Below are 11,059 nucleotides of genomic sequence, written 5' to 3'. Positions count from 1 at the left end.
ACTGAAATGAAGATTGACACATTGTTGGATGAACAATTCGCAGAAGTGTACCCGTGGAGGCCAATCAGCTGCTGATAGTGCCTGGACACGCTGTACATGGTACAGAAACAACTGGTTCTCCCGTAGGACTCTCCATACAGTGACGTGGTCAACGTTACCTTGTACAGCAGCAACTTCTCTGACGCTGACATTAGGGTTATCGTCAACTGCACGAAGAATTGCCTCGTCCATTGCAAGTGTCCTCGTCGTTCTAGGTCTTCCCCAGTCGCGAGTCATAGGCTGGAATGTTCCGTGCTCCCTAAGACGCCGATCAATTGCTTCGAACGTCTTCCAGTCGGGACACCTTCGTTCTGGAAATCTGTCTCGATACAAACGTACCGCGCCACGGCTATAGCCCCGTGATAATCCATACATCAAATGGGCATCTGCCAACTCCGCATTTGTAAACATTGCACTGACTGCAAAACCACGTTCGTGATGAACACTAACCTGTTGATGCTACGTACTGATGTACTTGATGCTAGTACTGTAGAGCAATGAGTCGCATGTCAACACAAGCACCGAAGTCAACATTACCTTCCCTCAATTGGGCCAACTGGCGGTCAATCGAGGAAGTACAGTACATACTGACGAAACTAAAATGAGCTCTAGCATGGAAATTAAGCTTTTTCCGACACATGTCCACATAACATCTTTTCTTTATTTGTGTGTGAAGAATGTTTCCTGAAAGTTTGGCCGTACCTTTTTGTAACACCCTGTATATATACATGTCCGAAAGAACAGATACCATCGGTGACCATGCAGCTCGTTAGAACGAAATTTCAATGAAATGAACACCCTTAGCTGCTTACAGGCGTTGACATACGTCAACGGGGACAGATGAAGATGTGTGCCCCGACCGGGACTCGAACCCGGGATCTCCTGCTTACATGGCAGACGCTCTATCCATCTGAGCCACCGAGGATACAGAAGATAGGCCGACTGCAGGGATTTATCTCTGGCACGCCTCCCGCGAAACCCACATTCTCAACGTATTCCTCGGTTGCTCAGATGAATAGAGCGTCTGCCACGTAAGCAGGAGATCTCGGGTTCGAGTCCCGGTCGGGCCACACATTTTCATATGTCCCCGTTGACGTATGTCAACGCCTGTAAGCAGGTAAGGGTGTTCATTTCATTGAAATTTCGTTCTAACGAGCTGCATGGTCACCGATGGTATCTGTTCTTTCGGACATGTCGGACATGTCGGACATAATACCATCTCAGTATATACAATGGAACTTTTATAAGCCTGTGTCCTTATTGATTGGACATGGTACTTTCCTTATTGTCTTAAAACAGGTACATGGATAAAAAAAATGGTTCAAATGGCTCTGAGCACTATGGGACTCAACTGCTGCGGTCATTAGTCCCCTAGAACTTAGAACTAGTTAAACCTAACTAACCTAAGGACATCACAAACATCCATGCCCGAGGCAGGATTCGAACCTGCGACCGTAGCGGTCTTGCGGTTCCAGACTGCAGCGCCTTTAACCGCACGGCCACTTCGGCCGGCGGTACATGGATATTCGAGTTTCTATTTGTGTATATTACGTATAGAACAAAATGACTAGGATGTGGACAGTGGAGGTAATGTGCATTTTAATAGGGATAATATAGGAATTTTACGTGCGCCCCGTTGAGTAAACGGTGTAATTTACGAACTAGAAACATCCCACAACTGCCGCTGGAATGTGTTGCGATCGCGTTTACCACATTGGGGTCCTTGCGTAATTCAGTTCTGGAAGTACTAGTAATAAATTCTATGACACTAGGTTATTGTCATACAGGTCTAATGGAAGAAGATGAAAATACTCTGGACATGCAGGCACGGGTTACACGTGGTGGGTATCGGTGGTAGAAGTTGCGAGGCGCCGGTGATGCCCTTGACGTGTCATCCAGAGCCGCTGCCGTTGAGACCGTCTTTGCCTGAACTAGTGAAATCACTTGCACACAGCTAACACTATCGTAAGAAGGGATCAATTGGTAGGACACATCTTGAGGCATCAAGAATCGCCAGTTGCTTAATGGAAGCAAAGTGTGCGGAGTAAAAATCGTAGAGGAAGACCAAGACTTGAATATTCTGTAGTAAGCGGGTTCAAGAGGATGTAAGTTGCAGAAGTTATTCAGAGATGAATAGGCTTGCACAGGACAGACTAAGCACGGAGAGATGCGTCAAACCAGTCTTCGAACTGAAGACTACAACAGCATTATCGGTCACATGACCAGACGCACCTTTTTTATCCATCACAAAGTCATTATAAAGGATGAACAGAGTGAACATTAATAAAAACCGACAAACTGCAGGAACGGGTTCCTGACTGGAAATGGAGGAAAAAACCTCCTATGAACACGCCAGGAAATGCATAGTAGTCACGGTAGATGGCGCTGATGAACGAAGGTTCCTCTGGCCACGTGCCGTGTCTTCCTTGTGTACTGCAGGCTGTGTGACGCAGCGTACTGTAAGCACCAGAATGGTCCGATATTCGTGTCGGTAATAAGCCGACACGGTGTTTGTGTACGGCCAAGCAGATGGAAATGGTCGAGAGGCAGAACCCGGCGCTCCAAATCTGATGTATGCACAGTCCGCCGCCTCCCTGCGCGTTCGTCTGTCTGAAAAAAACCGTGTTCGCACAAACGCCCAAAAAGGGTTCTTAGTTTGGTATAGCTGTGCTGCCTCTTGAACGTTTCCATCTGCTTGGCTGCACACAAACACGATCTCGGCTTGTTCTCGACATGAATACCGGAGCATTCTGCTGCTTAAGCCGTCAGCACACGGAGCGTGCTGTCGAATGTCAACGTTGAGCGTGCTGAGTTCAACGTGCTGCTGAACGCTCAGGAATGATGCGACTGGTGCAAAAGAGTTGCGCACTTGTGTCTCACCACTTTTGACATACAGGCCAGTACGATGCTGACTATACCCAGTGAATTCTTTGGTACGCGGAGTCTAAGTGAATTGTTAGTGTGCAGCCCCGCTTTCGGGAAACTTATTCAGGACAAAATACACTCGATGGCAAAGCTATTCGGCGATGCTTGAACCAAATTCAAGATACAGGAAACGTATTGAAAGGACTTTCACCAGCCAAGAGCAAATGAAGACAAAGTTGAAGAAATCTAGCAAACTTTTATCAAGAGGCTGAAAAAAATCTCTTGCCCGACAAAGTCTTCAGTTAACCGTACCCAAGATAATATTCTTCGTCGTTATACTTAAAAGGTTACGACTGCATGCCTACAAATTTCAGATTAGAGAAGAGATAAAGCAATAGATTTCCAAATTGCTGAATAGGCAGGCATGTGCCTATTTCCTGCCATTCCGAAAGTCCTGATCCGCCTTTGGACTTATTTGTCTGGGGCTACGTAAAGAACAGTATCCATGCAGAAAAGATTCGAAATTTGAGCCCTCTGTGGTAGTGAATTTCGACAGCCATCACAACTGTAACACTGAAAACGCTATAAAACACATGGCGTGAAATAGAATATCGTTATGACATCTGCAGAGCAACAAATGGAGCCCACATCGAAACTTAACAAGGTATGGAAAAAACTGTTTTTTTCCTCTTTTCAATTTGACATTTAAATTGTTTCATTTTCTTGAACAGTTTTTCTGCATCGCTTCTTCAGAATCCTGGCGTTCTTTTTGGAACACCCTGTTTTTTGAATGCTAGTGTTTCGTGAAGTTCTGGTACGGAACATGAATCGCGATGTTTAGCAGAAGTGGCAGTTGGTCTCGTATGTCAACTAATACTAAGAAAAAAAGCGAGACTTGAAATTATTAACTTATTTTAGGACGCTGTTGCTGGGAACTGTAGGCTTTATTTTAGAATACATTACATTATGCGTTAACACCAGTTGTATTGCACACTTCTTTCCAGTCTGCATTTACACGATGGGTTTACAATCTCGATGTGTCTGTAAAAATGCCATCAATAGCAGCGATGCTGGTTTCCACGATTCTTGTTGCAAATTATAATGGGAAGGTGTCACACAGGATGATTTAGATGCCCCTCTCTATTAGCTTTATGCAACCCGCAAAACCTACATGAACCACGCACGAGATTTTTCATATTCTCTCGCTCACTAAGCACAAACTGTTAATCCCACAGAATAATCGAACAGGACCTTTCTGTAAGAAAGTTCATGTAGTTATATTTTGTACTGGAATACGTTTTCGCTGGACCTCAGATTGTATGTATATGTATAGGTGTACAGAATAATTTAGTTTTCTTTTTTTTTTTTTGCACTCGTCAGAAAGCTCTTTTGTCCTACAGGTGAAATGACAGGGGACTTTAGTGTAGTATAGCTCTAGAATAGGAAAGAAGGAAAGAAGATTGAATTTAACATCCCGTCGACATCGAGGTCATTAGAGCTGGAGCACAACCTCGGATTGTGTAGGATGGGTAAGGAAATCGGCCAGCCCCTTCAAAGGAACCATCCCGGCATTTGCCTGGAGCGATTTAGGGAAATCATGGAAAACCTAAATCTGGACGGCCAGACACGGACTTGAACCGTCGTCATCCCGAGAGCGAGTCCAGTGTGCTAACCCCTGCGTCACATCGCTCGGTCTCTAGAATAGGTACACCTTACACATTAAAATTAAAATGCCCATTTAACATTACCTCATTCTGTGTAGAAGTAAAAAAATTACGTCTAGTTATTTCAAAGTAAGTTATAATCACCAGCTGGACCCAGTATACCGTGACAATTACTGCAAACCTCATCCGAATTTCTATTTCCAAAGTGCAAGCTCCAAACTGCTGCCCACGGCAAAAACGAAGAATATCTGTGTCTGTGGATCATTTCTTCTTAATGCAAATAGAAATTCTGTGTTCAACTTTACCTTTAATGGTAATCCGTGCTCTGTGAATAACTACAAGTTCTAGCGTGAAGACCCTACCTCTCGCGAGCCCAGCGAAGTGAAATAAACTTCAAGCCCCCCCATAACAGCTAGACAAACGAATCCCACCCAGGCAGCCATAATGCAACACTTCGCATGCTATTCATCAGACTGTCTGGGAATTACCGTAGAGTATGTGTATCTATGGAATAAGCATAGTCTACTGCGCGTTTCGTCAACATCAAACCTGGTAGTCACGTGATTCTGGGACGATACTGCTTGTCTGCAATTTGGTATAGTAGCGAAACCTGACTACAATACTATTCGCCTTGTTTTATACATTTTTCTGCACTTTTGAGTTTTAGTAACATCTATGGTGCAGTATTGTCGTTGCTACGGATGCAGAGAGAAGTATTATAGGCGGAAACTAAGTTGACACTCGATGTGGTGGCTGATGGGAGCGACAGTAAAGGGGTTGCTCATTTACGGTCGCTCCCATCAGCCCCCACGCCAAGTGTCAACTTAATTTGTTCGTATAGTATGTGGAAGGCGGACCAGTTACTTTTTATAGGTATGTATAACAAATGTGCAATTGTGACTGTCATATTGATATCAGGCACTTTGTATGATGAAAAATATCGAGACACGCCATTGTAAAGTGTTGTATTGTAGATACAATTTCGCGGTTTTATGGTCATATGTTTACGAGACATGTTCTAGATAAGTCTGCAAGTGTGTCTGAGTAAACTGCCAGTCAATGTGTACATACTGGTGCCATGTTCATATGTAAGTAAAATTTATACCTGACTGTCTGATTAATTTCTTCCACTTTATGCTGGTTCTTAGATCCTTGTGTGTATCTAAGTATTTCTGCAAGAGTTAGTTTCCTATTCAGAGTCATTGTAACGTAATTAATTAGGACAGATTCGACAATGTGAATCATTACAATAGAAAACTTAAAAAAATATTGTTGACTGTCACTTCTTTCATTCCTCCAAAATACGAGCGTTGAGCGTGTATTTTTAATTTTTTACGCATAGTGTATGATTTTACTTTTCTGATGAGAAGGCAAGACAATATTATACATGTTTTACTTGTCTTTAAAGAGCAGAACGGTAAATAAAAAAAACTAAAATAATAATGGAGAAGCAGGTGGCAAATCGATTACCGCAGTTACTGTAACAGTAACATGGTTCTAAATGCGTTATTTTTCGTGACACTTCGGCGCCGTCTGCATTGTCATTGTAACGTAATCTTTTGGAATAGCGGTTCGACAAAATGAAAAACTGCAGTAGAAAACGTACCAAAAAATATATGTTTTTGGCTGTCATTTCTTATCCCGTTACCGAAAATGTGTAAATGAAGTGGAATATGAGCTATGCCATTGCTCTTCACATCTTTAAGCCAATTTCAGTTCCTGGTATCAAATTGTTAAGTTGCTTGTAAAACGTTGCTTGTAAAACTTTGTACAAAGTTTCACGGAACTTCTGAAGGTGATCTACATGTAGCAGCAAACTAGTCTAATAACAGGCGGACGGAATTCACGTTCTGCACATCAAAAGCTGACGCTATAGGTATGTACACTCTATGGGAATTACGAGGTACAAGCGATCGATTGCTGTGATCTGCGATTTGTGCCATGTGACGGATTGTTACGGTCCATCGTGCCCCAAACACTGTCGCCGTATAGTAGGAATATCTGTGGAGTGAGCATTCAGGTGTGCAGAACAGAATTTCTGTCGCCAGTATACATCGCACCAAGTCGCGGGACTATGGTGAGGCGTACGGTTTATCCATAAGCACTCTCCAGATTTTAAATGTCATTACATAAGCGCGAAAAAGTACCGCAGTTTTATTACACGAGTTTCACAGGCGTCTTAAACAATTTGTATTCGATGTCTCGAATGAACTAGGCTTACTAATTTGAAGAGATGAAAGAAACGCCATTTGGCTTGTTTGGGGCGTTGCAGCTCGTATGGCGCTGTTTTTCTGTTATGAGTAAAAATGGGATGGACACAGCTGATTTTTTCAGATTTTATACTGCACTTAACAGTAGTGTCGAGGCCCCGTTCTAAAAAAAATGTGCCACTGTGCCAATTGCGAAATGGTTTCCCAGTACGACCAAAGAGAAAATGTCGTGGAAAACTGTGAATTTTTGGAGTTATGACATGCAGGAACTTAGCGATTATCACATTCTGAAATATTTTTAGAGGCTAAATTCTTCAGTTATTATTTTCTGGCAAAATCTTTTTAATGTCTGCTACTCCTTAGAGAGTCAAAAAGTAGTAGTCGCGCATTCTCATTCCCTACGTTATAAATACTAGTAGTACAGAGTCCTAGTACGATTGCTTTAAAATAAGCGTAAGAACTTGGATATCTGTATAATCTCATATGCTGTTGTTGTTGTGGTCTTCAGTCCTGAGACTGGTTTGATGCAGCTCTCCATGCTACTCTATCCTGTGCAAGCTTCTTCATCTCCCAGTACCTACTGCAACCTACATCCTACTGAATCTGCTTAGTGTATTCATCTCTTGGTCTCCCTCTACGATTTTTACCCTCCACGCTGCCCTCCAATACTAAATTGGTGATCCCTTGATGCCTCAAAACATGTCCTACCAACCGATCCCTTCTTCTGGTCAAGTTGTGCCACAAACTTCTCTTCTCCCCAATCCTATTCAATACTTCCTCATTAGTTATGTGATCTACCCATCTAATCTTCAGCATTCTTCTGTAGCACCACATTTCGAAAGCTTCTATTCTCTTCTTGTCCAAACTATTTATCGTCCATGTTTCACTTCCATACATGGCTACACTCCATACAAATACTTTCAGAAATGACTTCCTGACACTTAAATCTATACCCGATGTTAACAAATTTCTCTTCTTCAGAAACGCTTTCCTTTTCATTGCCATTCTACATTTTATATCCTCTCTACTTCGACCATCATCAGTTATTTTAATCCCCAAATAGCAAAACTCCTTTACTACTCGAAGTGTCTCATTTCCTAAGTTTTGTTTTTGTTGATGATCATCTTATCCTCTCCTTTGAAGACACTCTCCATTCCGTTCTACTGTTCTTCCAGCTCCTTTACCGTCTCTGACAGAATTACATTCCCATCGACAAACCTCAAAGTTTTTATTTCTTCTTCATGATCTTTAATTCCTATCCCTAATTTCTCTTCTCAATGTGCAGACTGAATAATATCGGGCATAGGCTACAGTCCTGCCTCACTACTTTCTCTGCCATTGCTTCCCTTTTATGTCCCTCGACTCTTATTGCTGCCGTCTGGTTTCTATACAAGTTATAAATAGTCTTTCGCTCGCGGTATTTTATCCCTGTTACCTTCAGAATTTCAAAGAGATTATTCCAGTCAACGTTATCAAAAGCTTTACCCAAGTCTACAAATCCTATAAACTTTGGTTTGCCTTCCATTAACCTATCTTGTAAGATAAGTCGAAGTGTGAGTATTGTCTCTCGTGTTCCTACGATTCATATCTCCGGAATCCAAACTGATCTTCTCCGAGGTCAGCTTCTATCAGTTTTTCCATTCTTCAGTAAAGAATTCGTGTTGTATATTGCAACCATGACTTATGTCCGCCCCTGGTAGCTGAGTGGTCAGCGCGACGAAATGTTATGTCTAAGGGCCCGGGTTCGATTCCCGGCTGGGTCGGAGATTTTCTCCGTTGAGGGACTGGGTGTTGTGTTGTCCTTCTCATCATCATTTCCTCCCCATCGACAAGCAAGTCGCCGACGTGGCGTCAACTCGAAAGACTTGCACCAGGCGAACGGTCTACCTGACCGGAGGCCCTAGCCACACGGCATTTCCATACCATGACTTATTAAATTAATAGTTGGATAATTTTCATACTTGTCAGAGCTGCTTTCTTTGGATCTGAAAATATTACATTCTTTTTGAGTCTGAGGGTATTTCGCCTTTTCATACTTCTTGCTCACCAGATGGAAGAGTTTTGTCGTGGCACTTTCTGCCAAGGCTATCAGTACTTCTGACGAAATGTCGTGTACTCCCGAGGCCTTGTTTCGACTCTGGTCTTTCAGTGCTCTGTCAAATTCTTCTCGCAGTACCAATCTCCCATATCATCTTCGTCTATATCCTGTAATATTGCTGCAACTTCATCTCCTTTGTACAGAACTTCTACATACTCCTTCCACCTTTCACGTTTCCCTTCTTTGCTTAATACTGGTTTTCCAGTTGAGCACTTGATATTCATGCAGCAGCATTTTTTTCCCCAAAGGCCTCTTTTAATTTTCTGTAGGCGGTATCTATCCCTCCCCTAGTGAAATATGCTTCTAAAACTTTCATTTTTTCCTTAACCATTTCTGTTCAGCTGTTTTGCACTTCTGTCAGTCTCGTGTTTTAGACGTATACCGGCCAGTGTGGCCGAGCGGTTCTAGGCGCTTCAGTCCGGAACTGCGCTGCTGCTACAGTCGCAGGTTCGAATCCTGCCTTGGGCATGGATGTGTGTGATGTCCTTAGGTTTAAGTAGTTCTAAGTCTAGGGGACTGATGACCTCAGATGTTAAGTCCCACAGTGCTTAGAGCCATTTGAACCATTTTAGACGTATGTATTCCCTTTCTCCTGTTTCATCTACTGCATTTTTATATTTTCTCCTTTCAATATTTAAATTTAATATTTCCTGTGTTATCTAACGGTTTCTACTACGCCTTCTATTTTTACATTTTTGGTTCTTTGCCGCCTTTACTAAAGCTACCCACTCGCCTCCTATTTTATTCCTTTCCCCTGTTCTAGTCAACCGTTACCTAATGCTCCATCTGAAACACTCAACAACCTCTGGTTCCTTCAACTTATCCAGGTCTCACCTCCTTAACTTCATACCCTGCTGTAATTTATTCAGTTTAATCTTGAGAGGCACCCACATGCCTTGCTCATACTGTGGCATCAAGCAGTCAGGCCTGCAAGATGAGCGGTCTGCCAAGCGAGTGGATTCATTCTTACGAGTATTTATCGAGTAACATGAGCTCTAGTACTCCCAATTAAGTTACAAATTATTCTCCTGTTTGAATATTACGCAACGGAAACGGATAACGCATATCTGACTATTAGCAATTTACACAACTCTGACTGTCCACTACGCACTGCCAATACCACATTTTCTTTCTTACCCAACGGCTTTGATCAACACGTGGTCATCGCACTGAATATGAATGGCGCTCACATTATAAATTCTGGTTATCGTGACAACATACTATTCGAAGGAAAAGGCCACCAATCTTTTTCTTTTCACTATCTTATTTATTCCGATAAATTCTATAACCTAAACACACCATTACATTTTCTACAACAATTAACTCCGCCCAGTGGGCATGGATTTACATTGGTGATTATCTTATGGTCTCGTAATTATCTAACACTACAGTGGACTTTCTGGATAGGATGGTGGATCTTTTGCTATATCTCACACTTCGACTCTTACACCCATCATCACGAAAATTTCCTCTAGACCGAACGGTACAAAAAGGAACATGCATAGCCCACTGCCTCTGAAACTATCTTGCTACTCTCCCGTGCAAACCACACATACTTAAATTACATGAAATACACCACACTGGCAACATGGAATACAACACAAGGAATAGTCACAACGTTATATCACATCACTTTCAGCTTTCCCACTTTAATTAGTATCCATCCCAGTTTCACACGACACTGCCCCACTTCGTAGCTTTTCTTTCCTACTATGTACTCTGGAGGATATATGCACGTCTTCCTGTGCAATGCAAGCCAAGTGGCGTTGCTGGATAGACGGCTGACTCACCTTGCTTCACTCTCAGAGTATTATAGTTTGAATCATGCGTCACACGGAAACATAACACGCAAAGTAATATTAAGAACATATTCGTCACACACGCGAGTCCTCAACTGATACCATGGACGAGTACTTCTCTTTATCCTTTGTCTCACACACAGATTGAGACTCACACAGTACTCACGACGTGGAAGTACTCGTCTCTAATTTCAAGTCCTACACACGCCATTTCTTAAATATTTCCAACTTATAGTACACAGGCCAGTAATTCAGCTTAACTTTAGCACTCGGAAGTATTTCAACTTATTGCTACACGTGGTTTCATTGTGACCATTGGTCGCTTACCAAGATTACTACGATCCCCTTAATATTACCTGCCTGACATTTAATTCTCCACACAAA

The 11,059-nt window shown here is 42.4% G+C and overlaps 1 non-coding gene across 1 annotated transcript; it reads right to left on the bottom strand.

Moving 5' to 3' along the window:
- Positions 1–890: 890 nt before the first annotated feature.
- Positions 891–964, bottom strand: Trnat-ugu. Its single transcript has one exon. It is a non-coding gene; the product is annotated as a tRNA-Thr (tRNA).
- Between the last annotated feature and the right edge of the window lie 10,095 nt (positions 965–11,059).

Source organism: Schistocerca piceifrons, chromosome 2 (genome assembly GCF_021461385.2).
Source record: "Schistocerca piceifrons isolate TAMUIC-IGC-003096 chromosome 2, iqSchPice1.1, whole genome shotgun sequence".
In the NCBI taxonomy this organism is placed as follows: Eukaryota; Metazoa; Arthropoda; class Insecta; order Orthoptera; family Acrididae; genus Schistocerca; species Schistocerca piceifrons.
Note: the sequence above shows the minus strand (reverse complement) of the source record. Positions and strands in the feature narration are given on the sequence as shown.